Source organism: Spermophilus citellus (genome assembly GCF_964194105.1).
Source record: "Spermophilus citellus genome assembly, chromosome: 12".
Taxonomy (NCBI): Eukaryota; Metazoa; Chordata; class Mammalia; order Rodentia; family Sciuridae; genus Spermophilus; species Spermophilus citellus.
The window spans coordinates 85,418,955-85,436,522 of record NC_138198.1 but is presented as its reverse complement, the minus strand read 5'-3'; positions in this window follow the sequence as shown (position 1 = coordinate 85,436,522).

The window sequence follows — 17,568 nt, the reverse complement described above, 5'->3', positions numbered from 1 at the left end:
TGCTGGGGTGGTAGGGTTAAATATAATATATATGTAAAACAACTTGGCGAGTGGCCAGGACACAGAAAGAATTCATTAAATATTTGTTGCCTTTCCTAGGTCTCCCAGGTTTTACCCCTCCCCCTTTTGTTTTGAAGATCTCTCACTTTTAGGCATCCAGAGTTCAGGTAGCCTTTCAAGATCTTTTCTTGGGAAAGTATTTGATCAGAGTCTTGAATGCCTAGGGTGAATTTTTGGGTACCAGGGATTGAACTCAGGGGCACTCAACCACTGAACCACATCCCCAGACCTATTTTGTATTTTACTTAGAGACAGGGTCTCACTGAGTTGCTTAGTGCCTCAATGTTGCTGAGGCTGGCTTTGAACTAGCAATTGTCCTGCCTCAGCCTCCTGAGCCACTGGAATTACAGGCCTGCGCCACCGTGCCTGGCAGAAAGATGTAGGAACTAATTCTTGTTAAGGAATCTAAGCTATTAGCTCAGCAGATGAAAGAGAGGCAGAAGACAGATGGAAAACTTCTGTGTTCCAGAAACCACTTGGCCCTGTTGGTCTCCCATTCTGCCTATGAACATGGTTGGTCCAGAGCAAGTTTCAGAATTCTTGGCTGGTTTGGGTGTGGGTGGAGATCAGACAGTGTGCTTGCTGTTGAGAAGGACTAAGTGCCCCAGCAGAAGAAGCACACACCTGTGTACCGAGAGACTTGAGTTCTAGTTTTCTGTCTTCATTAAAGAAACATGGACATATTTTATTTGACAAATGTGTGTCCATATATAAAGTAGCAGTAATCATCTTCAAGGCCAAGACATGGCAGCACAATGCTGTGTTTTATCTATCCACTGGGTTGTGTGGTTTAATTATAACCTGACCCAGTCTAGACTGTGGACAGCATTGGGTAAGCCATTTTAATGGCTCTTTCTATACGATCATAAGAATTTTATTGTTATTTGGTAGGAGATATTTGGAAAATGAAGAAAAGCATATAGAAAATAAAGTTACTTGTAGTATTACCATTAAGATATAATCACTGTAAGTATGTAAGGTATATTTCATCCTGTTCTTTTTTATCTATCTCCATTTCTTTGTGCAGGTCATTCTGTGTAAACAAAAAAAAATGGGTTCTTCCTTCACTTAGCATACTGCGGTCACTTTCCCATGTAATAGCTTTTCTTTGAGGTCACGATTTTCATGAAGGTGTACTATCTGTTCATACCTTAATGTATTCAGCGATCTGGATTGCTCTGAATGTAGTTTGTTTCTCATTTTTATCTTTGTATCTAGTGCTGGTTGGAGTCCTTGGTTTATGACAGACTTCCTCCCCCTTCAGGTTTCTTTATTTCACTGCACCACAGCGACTTCCTGTCACTCAGATCAGAAATTCAGAAGTCATCCTTGCCCTTATTTAAATTCTATTACCTGTCCATCACCAGATATTGCCAGTGCTAGCTCTAAAATATACCTCCAGCCTGTCCTTCCTCCCCGTCCGTCTCTGCTGCTCCTGCCCTGCCCTGGCCCCTCCAGCAATCTCCTAACAGATCTTCTCCGTGGCTCCCCACATCCCTCCTCGTCTGTTTTTGCTGTGATCTTTCAAATGCATACATTGGATCCTGTCATTCCCTGCATTGGACCTTCCAGTGGCTTCTTACTGCATAAATTCGAAGTCCTCCCCACCTTCGGAGCCCTGCTAAGGGGACTCAGCTCCTGGCCTCCTTTCCAATCCGAGATGCATGCTCTTCTGTTTCTTGTTGTTGTTTTTTGGCTGGGTCAGTTTTTGGTCCTTTCCCAGTATGTTCCCTGGGCTTCCCTTGGTTGGTCCTGCAGCCTCCCTCCACCGATGGCCTCCTTCTCTTATGCTGCTTGGCGCCTTCTTATCTGCCAGGTCTTGGTTGCAAAGTCCTTCCTTCAGCTGGGCTCCCTAACCCGCACTGTCTGTGAGCACTTTGCCTCCCCAATCACATGTTTATATCCTTTACAGATCTTTTTGTAATTGGTAATTGTTTTTACCAGCTGTGGCTTCACTAGATTTGGTAAATCATAAAAAGATGGAGACTCTTTTTGTGTTGCATATTTTTATAATCCCAGTGTATACCAGGATGTCTGGAAAAGGGTAGGCTCCCAATAAATTTACAAATCCATTAACTTCACTAATAAGCCCCTATTTGGAAATTAATTATTATTATTTTTTTTGGTCAAGACAGCAGAATAAAGACACTCCTTGTGTCTAGTGAAGAGGTATGGAAAATGCACACGTTAAAAAGTTGGTGAGAATGAAAATTGCTTCATTTCTGGAGGGTAATTTTAAAATATGCACCAATATTTTTAAAATTCCAATTGCATGCATGAGAATACTTAGGACAATATTATTTATGGTAATGGATAAATGGAAATGAAAAGATTTTAAGTTAAATCCGACATGGTACATTCATATAAGAGAATGCTACACAGTCTTAAAAATAATGGTGTAATGCTGTACCTGACGTCATAAGATTTCCACACAATGGTGTTAAGGTGGTAGTGGGGTTTCCTTATTTCCTCTCAAGACACAACTAAGCCCAAGGACTACAGTGGCATATAGACACAGATAGGTACCATTTATAGGCACAGTGACTCTTCTAGGTTTTCACCTAAAACCCTAAACAACAGTTTACAATATAATGCTGGTGAACTAACTAATTTTGCTTCTTTCTTTTTTTATTATAGTCATACATAATAGTTGGATTCATTCCCCGCCCCACCAAAAGAATTTCACCTGCATGGAATTTGATTTTAGTTCACATTCCCCGCCTTTGCTTCTCCTTGTTTCTCCCCACATTCTCCTTCCTCTACTGATCTTCCTTTTGCTGCTCATTTATTTATTTTTAGTTGGTTCTTTCTATTTATACATAAAGGTGAAATTCCCTGTGGTATATTTACATATGCACATAGCATGATTTTTAAAAATTTATTCCACATTCCACATTTCTTCCCCTTTCCCATCTCTGTGCGTTCTCTCTCTCTCTCTCTCTCTCTCTCTCTCTCTCTCTCTCTCTCTCTTTCTCTCCTTCTTCTACTCTATTGGTCTTCCCTATATCTTTATGTTATACAATCTTCCCCTTTTTCTTTCCTGTATTTTGCTCTAGCTTCCACATATGAGAGAGAACATTTAGCCCTTGATTTTCTGAGACTGGCTTATTTCACTTAGCATGATGTTCTTCATTTCCACCCATTTACCAGCAAATTCCATAATTCCATTCTTCTTTGTAGCCGAGTAAAACTCCATTGGGTATATATGCCACAATTTATTAATCCATTCATCTACTACAGGCATCTGGATTGATTCCATAATTGGGCTACATTGTGAAATGTGTTGCTGTAGTCGCTGAGGTGGCTGTGTGGCTACAGCATGTTGATTTGTTTCCTTTGGACAAATACCAAGGAGTGGGTTATCTGGGTCATATGGTGCTTCCATCCTTAGTTTTCTTAGGAATCTCTATACTGCTTTCCAGGACAGTTGTACTAGTCTGCAGTCCCACCAGCAATGTACAAGTTACCATTTTCCCCATATCCTCACCATGGCTGGTGATCTTTCCAGCAACTTTAAGCTTTTCTTCTTAACCATGAGATTTTATGGTCACACGACAAGTGTACAATAAGAGAGAGACGAAACTATTTTTATTTTGGGGATGAAAGAGAGCAGCTTCACTGCATTTTCAGTCCTGAACCACACACTGAGGATACAGGGGCAAGAAAGGCTTTGTCTCCAAGCTCTGTCCAGATGAGTCAGAAGAAAAATAAGTCATGCAACGGGGTTAGGGAATGACAGGGGAGTCTGTGTGCCAGCCAGAGGAGACTATGTCCTCACACCCATCTTGGCTCTGCTGTAAGGCTGAGTCTGCCAATTCTTTCCTGTGCTCTCAATTTTCTTAGTTGAGAAATAAGAGGAACTGGCTTTTGGGTGATCTCTAACGTCTTTAGGTTTAAAATTCTTCCATCATTTTAAAGTCTTTGGGTGTAGAGCAGTGACAAATTTCTCAAGCTTTTATTCTACCCCTTCCGGCAAACTACTAGGCCCCACGTAGTTTACCAGTCTGATCACTTGAAATTAAAACTAAAGATGCCACCTCTAACCCCATCCCCCTCCCTGCAGAGAGGGAGGAAAGAGGGACAAAGAAGATCTCTCAGGTAAAAATAAAAAATTCTGAGAACTCACCGCTTGAATTACCTTCCTGCTCAGAGTTCATCTAAAGCAGTTATATGTATTTCTCCATGTGCGAGTTAACTGGCTGAGACCCAAATCAGAAAGGTGAAGTTTTTACTAACAAGGTTTTATTAAATCTATGAGATAATTGCAAGACCCAGGATGTTTTGAACCTAATGGGACGTCAGTGCAATTGAACTCCCAAACAGCTGTCATTCATTTTGGGGTAAAACTTGTGAATTAATCCCTTGATGTCTTTTTTCTTTTTTTCACTCCGGTTCCTTTTGGATTGTAGGAAGCGTGACTCTGCTAAAGGTTAAACTTTTGAAACTATTCAGGAGGCAAATCCTTTCAAAGCTTTGTGTGGAAAATTTTCTTTTAATTCAGATTTGGTGAGAGTTGCCAGGGTAGCAAATTAAAGATTTATTGTCTGGGAATTTTTGGATCACAACCTAACACAGGTCTGGTTGCTTTATTCTAAAATGTTTGGAGGTTTACCAGCCACAGAGCTTTCTACTTGGGCCAGGTATCGGAGGCATAGCCAATGCATTGATTGATTAATCAAAGCAGTGCATGTTGTAAATTCTGTTTCTGTGACAGATAGTCATACAAAGGAGATGTTGAGGTAGCTATTTAATTATTTCTCTTGCCAGATCATTGCATGTTGGTGATAGCTTTGTATCACAATAACCACACAAAAGCACCCTCTAGTTAGGCAGATAGAGCTGCAAGATCCGTTCAGGTTTGTGGAGGTATTAACTGATCAGGCCATGGCACATCCAAGTTCACAAACAAAAACAAAGATGGGGTTGTGGCAATGGTGCCTTGTAGGAACTCAACCTAGATGAAGTGCAATAAAGTGAATAGGTATTTTCAACTTCAGAAACTTCAGGACAAATGGAATGTTACTGATTTGAACTCCCTGAAGGCACCATAAAATGGATGCACTTTTACTCAGTTTTGAAATTAATTTCAAGTCCAGGGAGTGGAATACATAATGTCTGTAATAATTTCAGAGTGAATCCCAGGGAAATTAAACATTAAATCTGGCTGAGATTTCACATTATAGGAATTATCGAATGTGTGCCATTAGCAAACATCATTCAGCAACCTACTGCCTCCGAAGCTGCGAGGTTTAAACAAATACTCCAGTGTAACATTTCACTTATTAGGAGGCGTGACCAAACAATCAAATTACCAAGAATAAAATGGGAGTTCTAAACAGCCTGGTGTTGTAAATAAAACTACTCTCGGCTCTGTACCCGGCATTGCTCTCTTTTGGGTGCCTTTTGAATCCAAATGCCAAGAGAAAGGTGTAGAAAGTGAGTTTACAGCCCTTGTTCAGTAGAAATGAAGATTGATGTGTTTTAGTCACGTTACCCTCTTTTCCTCCAGATGCTTCTACTCCTTTTGGCTTTGGGGGCTCTGTTTTTGGGGTTCCTTCACTTCCCTCTCCTTTCTTTCTAAAGAGAGCTTTACACATAGTTTTTCTTTTCTGAAACCTTATCACAGAACAGAAAAGACCGGTATCTTGCATCCTGAAGGCTGAGATGAGTGTTTGCTTGTCCATTGGCTTTCTGAACTCAGGTGACCCACGGATTGCACAAGTGAGTCTCCTCACAGCAGTCGGGGATCTGCGCTGTGCCTATGGTCCTCCTGTCTGTGACATCTCTGCTGAGACACCACTTGCAATCCCCTGGTTTCAGTTTTCATGCTGAACATCAGCCTCTCTGTGCCCTGGGGAAGGGGACCAGGAATTCAGGGGTGGTAAGAGAGTGGTTTCCATCTTCCACGGTTGTTTCTAGGGGTCAGTGGTCACTCTGACTTTTATAGAGCTTCCAGCCCCTGCCCCCCCCCCCTGCCATCCAGGAGCTAACTGCATGTCTAGCACTGTCTGGTCAGGTCCCCAGGTATGACCATGGGCAGCCGGTTTGCTTGGGTAGTGAGCACAGGTCAGCATTATGGGTTAGGCTGGGGTCTGATGGCACCTTTTTCTATGACAGCAGCTGGAACAAACATGCTATGACCAGGTTAGGAGAGTGGATGTGAATCCCACTCCCCTTTCCCCCCAAGGAATCTATCACCGCTCTTGAAAACAAATACAAAATCACTCAAAGTTTATTTTTTATTTTATTTTTTTTAAAGAGAGTGAGAGAGAGAGAGAGAGAGAGAGAGAGAGAGAGAGAGAATTTTTAATATTTATTTTTTAGTTCTCGGCGGACACAACATCTTTGTTGGTATGTGGTGCTGAGGATCGAACCCGGGCCGCACGCATGCCAGGCGAGCGCGCTACCGCTTGAGCCACATCCCCAGCCCACTCAAAGTTTATGGTTTGCTCATCCATGAGGCTGATGAGTGGCTTCCGAATGAACCAAAAATCAGTGCATGTCATCTGACAAAAACCATTTTTGTGTGTTTTTAATAAATGGCCTTTACTGAATGAAATGTTGTGACAGGCAATTGGAGCTGTTGCCGAAATCTGGGCTGTGTGGTTGACGTGCCTAAGAAGGCCAGTGGTGGATTTTCAGTTCTTCCCTCCAGGCTTGTCAGTTCTCTTTGCACAATGTACACAGGGCCCTTTCCCTTCGTTAAAGCCCCCGAGTCTTTAATGCACACAGGTATATTGTAACTTGCAGTCTGACGGCAAAATAAAAGTCACAACGTACAGTGCACTACCTCCGTATATTTTTTCCATGTATGACAATGTGGAGATGGAAACCCTTTTAAACTAAGCAGAGAGCACCCAGGAGCTAAATCCAAAGCACATAAAACACAAATCCCAATTTTAAAAAGTGGAAGGAAATATCACAGTCTAGCCACATTATGCATTGAGAATTTTATTTTCTGCTTTTCCAAGAAAAACCTCCCTGAACTTTAACCCCCTATGACTCACAGAACCAAGTAAGAGGCCTGCACCCCAATCCAAGTCCCCCTTTCCTTGATGCAAACCAAGTGACCTACCTGGGGTGACAACCTGCCACCCCCACCACCCGCTCAGTCATCCTCAGTCAGTCTTCATGTGTCCTGGGGACTGGGATGTTTTCTCAGCTGCTGTTGTTGTTCTCTGGGTTTTAGTAAGAGGAGGGCGTGTGCTCTGTGGGGACAGGGCTCCAAGAAAATAAGCTGTCTGGGTTGTCTGAAGGGGCGAGTTCGCTGGAAATAATGACACACCACTTGGAGATAAAATTCGGCAGCTTCTTTTCCTTTTTGTTGAACACATTGCCAGGTTATGGAGAGTCTGACTTCAGTGCAAACTAATCTTCTCTCCATGTTGTACTTCACCTTTAAGGAAGTGTCCCTTCTGCACATGCTGTGTGGCCCAGGCTCCTCCAGGGCAGAACTCCTCACTTGCAGGGCAGTCTCATCAGCAGAAGGGCGAGGACCTGGAGCTTCTAGGACCCTGTTTAGAGTGTTTAGCCCGATGGAGAGGGATCATTGTTTACTTCAATGTAATCTACCTTGTAGATCATCAGCGCTTTTCCTGGGAGTTTTTCCTAGGAGAGTGGCTTGCTCAGGCACTCTTTATTTTGGTGACCTCTGTTGGAATGGTCAACATCAGCAGGTGCCTCTCACTACCCTGTAATGGGTCTTCATGTTTTGGGTTTGGTTAATATCCATCCAATTTTTCTGTAATGAAGAGCGATCACGAAAGCTCTCCCAGATGGATCCACCTTACATTCAGGGCAGAATATTCCTCTGAAGGGCAAACGAAGGCAAAGGCTTTGTTTGTATCCAAAGTGAAGTATAAGCTTTGGTCATTTGTCCTCCTACTTTGTTTCTGGCCTCGCCTGGTCCAAGTCCCTAGAGCTATAATTAACTTGGCCCCTTGCCATTTATATATTTAATTGGGGCAAGTGACATGAGGGCTGGAGTAGCTCTTTTGTGGAAAAGAGTAAAAGAAAGTGCTTTTCCTTTATAGCTACCTTGCACCTATAACTAATGATCTTTTTTTTTTCTTTTTAATTTGCAGGATGCATTTGTTGCAGAGTTCCAGGTTTAGGTGCAGAGCAATGTAAAATGCATAATGTTAGCTGCAGAAGCTTTTCCAGGGTAATGCAGAGCAGCCAGCAGAGACCAGTTAAGTTCTATGTGGACCTGTGGCCATTGTTTGAGTCATTACCTCAACTGTCAGTTTTCCAATGCATTTGGTCCCCAGGATATTTTGTGGGTGAAGAAATAGCAGATCTAAAAGCCTTAGAATTCACTTACTCTCTACCTCCATCAACCCTACCAAAAATGAAATCTCTCGGTAATTCATGAGGAAGCCAGAAATGATTTACACTATGTACCATAGTACAGATGGTTTATCAGAATATTTGTGTGCATAGTAAGGGGCGGTGGCACACTCCTGTAATCCCAGTGACTCGGGAGGCTGAGACAGGAGGATTGCAAGTTCAAGGCCAGCCTCAGCAATTTAGGGAGGTTTTAAGCAACTTAGTGAGACTCTGTCTCAAAAAATTTAAAATAAATAAATAAATAAAAAGGACTGGGGATGTAGCTCAGTGGGTTAGATCCCCAGTACCAAAACCAAAAAAAAAAAAAAATACAAACAAAACACAATTTGTGTGCCTCATTCAATAATATGGAGCTGTCTCTAAGAGACCTCTATCTTTTATCCACAAAGAGCCACATGACTGGTTTTCTTTGGCAAAACATTAACTGAAGGGGACATATAGTCTAGTCACCTTCAGGCCAACGCTTCTGAGCAGACATTGGTTTCTTGACTCTTTCCGCCTTCCCTTGGCTGGAAGCAGAGTCCTCCCAGGTGCTCCAGGGTGTTGGCCACAGAAAATGGAAGAAACCTGGATCCCTGAATCACCATGTAGGGGAGACCAGACCAATGACCAGGAAAACCCTCACTGGATGATCGGATGAGTGAGAAATAAATTCTCCTGCCTCAGGCCACAAAAATCTCGGGACTTATCTTTCCTACTATTCACCTTGACCTCGGTATCCCAATAAGATGTTGTCTGGGTTTTATATCAAATGAATTAATCATTTACTTTAAGAAAAAAAACACAAGTGTTTTGTTCTTATGAACAGTCATAGCACAGAACGGGGAAGAACCATGTAGAAGGCCACTGAGACCACCAGACCCCAATTCAAGAATGAAAGTTCCATCATTTTCATTTCTTACCTGATTCACCCTTGATCTTACTTAGTAGCTTCAAAGTTGTCTTAAAAAACAACAATATAAAACCTGGCAAATGGACACCTCCTTCATGAGAGGAACCTGTGTTTTAAGGTCTGATGGCATAGATGCATCTTCTCCGATGCCTGTGTTATTTAAAAGAGAGATGTGTGCATTCCTGGGTTGACCGAGCGAGTACAGCCTAGGAGCAAACCTCCTGAATCAAGGTATCTGCTCTTGTCTTGTGAGGGAATCCTCCGCATTCCTGTTAATCTGCCTCTTTAACATCTTCCAAGATTTTTCCAGGACCTCTGGAAGTACTACGTGGAGCCCTAAGATCACGGGAGTTTGCTTTTGTGAGGAAAATCCTAACCTAGGAGTAAGACAATAAAAGTGATAATTAAAAGAAGCCGCGTGGTTTATTAATAGAAATCCATGCATGGTCACTGATGTGGTTTTGACAATAACTCTAATTTTCAGGAGCACAGATGTTAAACGGCTTTGCCTCTCCAGATGTGCTCACACTGGGTCCTTTGAAATAGAGCAATATGTAGTCTGAAACACACTGCCCCCTCCGAGAACAGAGAGCTACTTATTCCAGTTGTCCACCTTCCCGAATGATCCACACAGAGCTCTTAATATGTGTTTGGTTTAAATTTAGGGACATACAGTATTTACTCCCATCAGCACTTCCTCTCACCTGCGGAGATAAACTGTGTTATTTTACTACATGCAAACCATATGGCTTCCATCTCCATCTCGCCTGTGTTGGTGCAGTATCTGAATACTGTGGAGCCGTCCCCAAGTCCTGCGAGTGCTTCATGCAGAGTGGTAATACATGGAATTTTATATTTGCTCTTTTCTGTTCAGCTTATGTTAACACCATCTTAAAATAAACATGAATTCATTGATAAATATTTTTCCACTAGACTTTGCCTTAAATTTTATCAAGCTAGCAGAGATAGAAAAGTTTCCTAAAATTCTGTAATGGCTTGGTATATCAGTTCTTCCTGAACTTTTATGTTCCCCCCACTCCTCAAAAAGAAACTCTAACACAAAAAGTGTTTTTTTTCCATCCAAGAAAGCCATTCTGATTTTTATACAAAATACAGTGTCCTTTCACCTTTTATTTTTAATTTATGTTTTGTTTGTTTGTTTTGGCTTACGAAGAAGGATAATAATTCTTGTGATGGAGATTTTTCCGGCATCATGGGCTTAGATTTCCTTTTAGGAAAGGAAAGGAAGGAGAATCAATATTCATTCATTTATTTAATTCAAATAATAAATGCTTATAGGACACATCGAAAGTGTGAAACAATGTGAGGAGATACTGAACCCACAGCAGTAGAGGAGACAACCTTGGTGTGTGCAAGCAGAGGACTTACCAGGTAGTGAGAGCAAGTCATTTTCAATGGTGACAGTTACAGAGGTCTGTGGTCTTGAAGGTCTCAGTCACTTCATCTGGAGACGTCTTCCTCAGTGTAGGAGAGCTCAAGATACTATGAAGTAGCGGTTTCCAGGCAGGGCAGACAAGGCCACCAGCCAGTGGAGAAGGCCATACGCCTGTGTTCCCCAAGGTCCTTTCTGCCTTCTGCTACCTGGGCTACTGCAGCTTCTATCCCTGTGTCTTTGCTGTCCATCACGAAGGTATAGCTGCCATCCTTTCTGCCTCTCCACGGTGGCCAGCTGGCCTTCACCACAGCAATCCTGGTGGCCATCTTGGATTGCTTCCCCTGGAGCGCCGTCTTGGAGCCACGAGAAGAGCTGCAGGAATTTCCATGAAATATTCCAGAAAGTATTTTTTATCAGATTTCCATGATCATTGGATCTGTGTAATGGATCACGGAAATGATATGAAAAAAAAATACAATTCAAAAAAACTGCTGCTACCTTTCAAAGCTATTTATTCGATTTTTGAGGACTGATCATCGATGTGCATGACCTCCATGTTGTCTGTTACAATAAAATGCAATTCTGCAGAGACAACCGTCCCACCACAAGAGTGATATTTTCTTGATTTCCCAATAAAACGGAGCCTGGTGATTTCTGTCTTAATTTGGGTGAGGTCAACCATCAATCTCACATCAAGAATGTCCCGAAATAAGAAGGAGAATTACACAAAGCTTCTAATCAATCCAGGAAAGATGAAGAAGAAATGATACTAGGATACCATAAAATAAAATCTTACCTAACAACAGTGACACTGACAGTCAACAGGAAGCCGTGGTCTACACCACACTAGTACAACGAATCACCACAAAGAGCAATTTTAATCCTTTCTTTTCATCAGTTGGCTCAAAGAACACCTGGATCCAGGACCTCAAGGGCCTTCTTTGCCTCCGGAGGAGCCAGGAAGGGTGCAATTCTGACTCGAGAACATGTTCAGCCAAAGGAAAAACCCTGTCTGTCCCTGAAGACTGAGCCACAGCTTCTTTAGAAGCTTTTCTTCATTATCCAGCAAGGAAGTGCTCACTTTCTAGAATGTTCCCAGGTTCTTCTTTAGGTGCTTTGGATTCAACAGAGAACAAAAACGGACCAAAGATTCCTGCTGTCTGGAAGCTTACGTTTCTCTGAGGTACAGAAAATACATCCAATATAATAAGTTACATCAAATGTTTGGAAGTAAGTTGTTATTGAAATACAAGAATGGAGTAAGAGAAAAAAAAATACTATGAAATTAACATGGCCGTAGAGTATTTGTAAAGTGCACCAAGTTATCAACTAAGTACCAAATGTAGATTAAATTGGCTTTTAGACAGTCAGGATCTCAAATTGGGATAAAGACGGGTTCTCTTTCCTCCTTCGTGGATCATGGTGTGCCGCAGTCTGGCTGGGCACAGAATCACGAGCCACTCAAGCAGGAACAAAACTTTATTTTTGAAAATGCCGCCAATACCCTGTACATGTCTGGGAAGAAGCCGGTCCACCCACGCGGCAGTCTTCTACCGGAACCCTAGAACAACTTCCTGCCCCGGAATTCCCTCCTACTGTACTTCCCCAACCAATGGGAACTCTCCAGGAGTCCTGTAGCAGGCCAAGGTGAACAGCAGGAGTCCAATATCCATATGAATGCAAATCTTAACATATATCAATATCATCTCAATGGCTTGCTGGCATCACCTTACAACCAAAAGTGCCATGCATCATATTACTTGGCTGTGGCTCTTAGTATCTGCCCCCTTCTGTTTAATTAAGCAACAGGCAATGTGGCTAGGGACCATGCCTGTTAATGGTGAAAGGTGCAACAGAAGTGGTACAAGCAGCAGCAATGATGGTCGTGTTCCACGAGAAACAGCTTGCCCGGGGCTGAGAGCGTTCACTCCCTACCTGGTGTCCCTTTTCCTCCCCCGTCTGCCACCTTGCCTGCCTTTCCCCCTTCCTCTTCCCTTCTCCCCTCTTTTTGCATAAAGCAATGATACCTGCAAATGGAATGCTGAGTTTCATTATGCTCACGCCAATTAAAAACAAAACAAAACAAAAAAATAAATAAGAGGGGGAAAAAAAGCAAAATGGAGGGATGAACAGCTAACGCTGTCTTTTTATGATCACTCGGCACTGGACAACACAGATGGTGATTATTTGAGTGTGAAAATTGGGTTGTAAAATGAATATCTTCAAAAATGTCAAGAGTAAATGCCCTTTTGCAGGCAAACAGGATCCTGAAAGAATTCCAGCAGCTGGCTGCCCAAGGCCCTTCATTCCCTGGAAATTGAGCTTCAAGGAAAACTTGTCTGTAAGGCAGTTTGTTAGGGCTGAGGTACACTTGATGAGAAGAAAAGGAGATTCAGGGTTCTGGAGTAGTTTGTGGTTTTTGGCTGAGGAGTGGGCATCAGGTTTTGAGTTTTGAGGCACAAAGACTCTGGGCACATATTTTGTGGAACACGCACAGAACAGGGTTGATGGGATCAGATAGTTCAGGAGCCAAACTTAAATGACCAGTTGACCCTTTCTGAATGCAATCGGGAATGATAGAAAACTGCGGATGAAAAGTGACTCGTCCTTCACTGCTCAACTATCCCCTTTTAAAACAGATACATTGTTGGGTGTGATGGCCCATGTCTGTAATCCCAGCTGTGTGGGAGGCTGAGGCAGGAGGATCATGAGTTCAAAGCCAGCCTCAGCAACTTAGCAAGGCCCTATGCAACTCAGCGAGACCCTGTCTCTAAATAAAATATGAAAAAGGGCTGGGGATGTGGCTCAGTGGGTGAATGCCTCTGGGTTCAATCCCTGGGATGGAAGGGGATTCAAGTGATGTTATTTAAGTTAAATACAGCTCAGATTCCAAGCCAACATTTTACCTTCTAGAGAGCCCTGGAAAGAACTCAGTGTAATATGTAGATATTTTTAAAAAGCATGTAATTAGAGAAGGCCATCAGAAGAAAAGGTTTCAATAAAGCTCTACAAGAGGAAAAGTAAGTTTCTCCTTCACCCGGATGTCCTTTTGTCCTTTGAAAGTGACAGAAAAAAAAATTAGGATAAAGAAGCCAGGGGTAAGTAACACTCTTTTTGTTGACACCCCGGGGTGTCACTTGCATTAGACAAGCCTAATGGTCTTTAGGATTTCTGGTCAGATATTTTTATTCCCTTTCCTGGTTAGTTCTATACCTCTTGGCCAGCTGTCAGTAGATGAATCTGAACTGCTGGGATCAGTACAGGGAAGAGACCGGGAGTAACTCTAATTTTCCACTCGGGGAAGGGCTGACAGTCCAGGACACTCGATCCAACTTGGTGGGACCTGGTAAGTAGGTGCTCCTTGAAATCCAAGGTGGGAGAAAAGAAGGGTATGATGGGAAGGTTCTAGGGAGGTTGCACCCCCTTGCCATCTGATTTGAGGCTCAGCCGGGTCATCCTACAAGGAGATCTGAGACCATGTGTAAGAAAGGAAATGGAGTGGTCTCAAGGCTGCAAGAGCCCCATGGGAGGGTCAAGCTTCAGAAGTACTGTCTATGGTGCAGGGCTAGGTTCTAGCTCCTTCCAGGCACACAGAGGGAAACTGGGCTCCAGAAGCCAGGGCAGGAGGGCAAACACAAAGTGGATGAGCAGGGAAGGCCTTCACTGCGCCCAGAAGGCTTAGTTGCCAGAGTCTGTCCTTGAGGTGCACCAGATGATGGTGCCTAAGCTGTGGACTGTATCTGTACTTTGTTGGTTGGGGTAAAGGCTCCAAATACACCACCAGAACTGGCTGTTTGATGCAGACAGGGATCAAGGGAGCTCCCTCTCCAGGTGACAGATACCACTGAATATGTGTGTGTGTGTGTGTAAGGAGGTCCAGGTTGGAATTCTGGGCAGACCCTGGTGCCGCAGTCTGGCTGGGCACAAATCACGAGCCACTGAAGCAGGAACAAACTTTATTTCTGAACTCCACCAGCACACTCCACACACGTTCCCCGGGAACTCTCCTGAACGCCACGCGGCTCTTCCAGGAACCAACAACCGGAAATCCCTCCTCCCGCACTTCCCCAACCAATGGGAACTCTCCGGGAATCCCCACGAGAGCTCAACTGGAACTCAACGAGAACTCGCTGGCATCACCTCTCAACCACTACTTCTGGCAAAAATGTCCCGACTTGGCTGTGGCCCTCAACACCCTGGATCCATGAGAACCACTGGAATTTCAAAGACATTTTCCTAAGCCACACTCTCTGAAACACTCCTGTTGATCATTTCACAAAAGAAAGGCTATGATACCCTTTTACAGGTAGAAAAAAATAAGGGGAAAATGGAGGAGTGATCCATTCCAGGCTGCACAAGTTCAGTGTAGGGATAATTGTTTACAAATTTGGTATCCTTAATTTTCTTTTCTACGTGTATTCTGTTTATTATACACCAAAATATTTGATTCAATTTTTTACCTATGCAGATCTTTCAAGGTCTGTGACTCTGGGGAAAAAGCTTCAGATTTCTGAGAAATGCTTTGGTGGGTGGTCTTTACCAGTGGCTCACCCCCCCCCCCCCCCCTTAATGCTTCATCTAGCTGCATTATTTGAATCATAGCCTTGTTCGTTTCAGTCATCAGCTGTTCATTCATTTTTTTGTTGGACATAGAAAAAGATTGTTGAAAGTAGCATGTTCTAAGTACACTCTGATATTGCAATTCTTTTTCTGATTTGTTCAGCCCATTAGAGTTTATTTCAGAGGATTCTGTAGAAAACAAACAAAACGCTAATACAGGGATAAAAAAAAGGAAAAGAAAAAGAAAGAGAAACAACAAAAACAAGCAAAGAAGGCAAAGACTCAGGGAGATAAAGATAGCCTCACTAATGAGTCCCCAACTGATTAAAAGCAAACACATTTCTATTCCGAAAAAGTGTAAGTAACATTTGTTGCCACTAACTGTTTAACTTTAGCAAAGATAAAGAGTTGCCCTCAAATTTGTTATGGGAGGACAGCAACATTGCAGCTAATTATTTCCCAGGTGCCTCTGGCCTGAATATAAAAATGAACTACGAATGGCAACGTGTGGAATGGGCCCATCTCTGGGCACAGTGTGACAGATAACTCATCATTGCAGGTGTCTTTCAGGGGACAGTGTAGCACCACTGAGCTACTGATTCTACCCGCAGTACCAACTGGATTCGTGGGAGTTTCACAGTATAACATGTGCTTAAACACTCAACCTGTAAAGTTTGAATCTTGTTCTGCTTGTGTAACCCAGGGCAAGGTACTTGTAGCAGTTACCTTAGCTGTGTAACAAACTACCCCCAAATTAAGTGACTTAAAAAGCAGTAAGATATCTGTTCATAATTTGGCAGGCTGGCAATTCAGCTGGGCTCTGTGAGACAGCTTCTTTTTGTTCCTCATTGAACAAAAAGGGAGCCAGGCTCTTTCTTAAGTCTGGGGTCTTGGGTAGGGAGGACTCTTCTCTATAAAATCTCTCTTCACCGAACAGGCTAGCCTAGGTTTCTTTATATGTGACTGAAAGTTCTCAGCAGCAAGAGAATAAATGTGCCAAAGAGCAAGCCTCTATCAAGCCTTGACTTGATAGAATGTCCCACTGGCTAAAGTAATTCACATTACTGCACTTAAATTTAAGACTTACAGTCGTGGACTCCACTTCTTGAAAAAGTATGCATATGGGGAATTGTGGACAAATTTGGGGTCTCTTTAGTAACAATCCACCAGACTACTCTAAACTTCCAGACTCGATGTCCTGGGACCTACTTACAGGGTTCTTGGGAAGATTAGATATGCTCAGTACAAGGTTCCAAATATGAAATTATATCACAGCAGATTGAGAAAGGAAGAGAGAAAGGGAAATTAAAGAGAAGGAATAGAATGAAGGAAAGTGTTGGGGAGACAGGATCTCATGGAGAACATGCTGTTGACATTGTGAGGGGATTCCTGCTTATTTAGATCATGGTGGCCTATCATCACTGATCTTTGAGGTTCCTCCCAGCTCTCTGACAAATTAGCAATAGTTCTTTCGTACAAGGAAAACAGATTCTTTCTAATTTTCAGTTTCATGAATTCTCTCCCTCCTCCCCACCCCTCCCTGGGCCTCTCTCTCTCTCTCTCTTTGGTATTAGGGATTGAACACAGAGGTGCTTGACTCCTGAGTCACGTTTCTAGCCCTTTTTATGTTTTACTTTGAGGCAAGGGTCTTACTAAGTTGCTTAGGGCCTCGCCAAATTGCTGAAGCCGGCTTTGCACTTGCAATCCTCCTGCCTCAGCCTCCTGAGCTGCTGAGATTATCAGTGTGTGCCACGGTACCTGACTATAAGTTTTTTCTTTTTAGAAATAGTGTTTAGTGCTTGTGTTTGGATGGTGGGGTCATAATAAATAAAAGAAAACAGATTTTAAAAATATATTGTATACATTTTCTATAAAGGGGTTTTAAAATAACATAGTAAAGAATATTTAAACACCCGTTTTAGAACAAATGTTCTTTTTGGAATTATTTTTAGAATTCTTATGAAATTATAAATAATTTTGCATTTGTTTATAAAGTTGATGATTTTCAACATTTCCTTTGTAGCCTTAGTGGCTAAAGTAATTCACATTACTGCACTTACATTTAAGACTTACAGTTGTGGACTCCACTTCTTGAAAAGGCATGCATATGGGGAATTGTAGAAAAATTTGAGGTCCCTTTAGTAACAATCCTCCAGACTACTCTAAGCTTCCAGACTACTCTAAGCTTCTCAGTTGATTTTCTCACTGTACCCTGAGAATTTCCCTGACATGTGCCAGCTAGCCAACCTTGTTCTTTCTTAGAGATTAGAACTTCCTGATTCCAAAATGCCTGAAGTTTACATTTGGAATG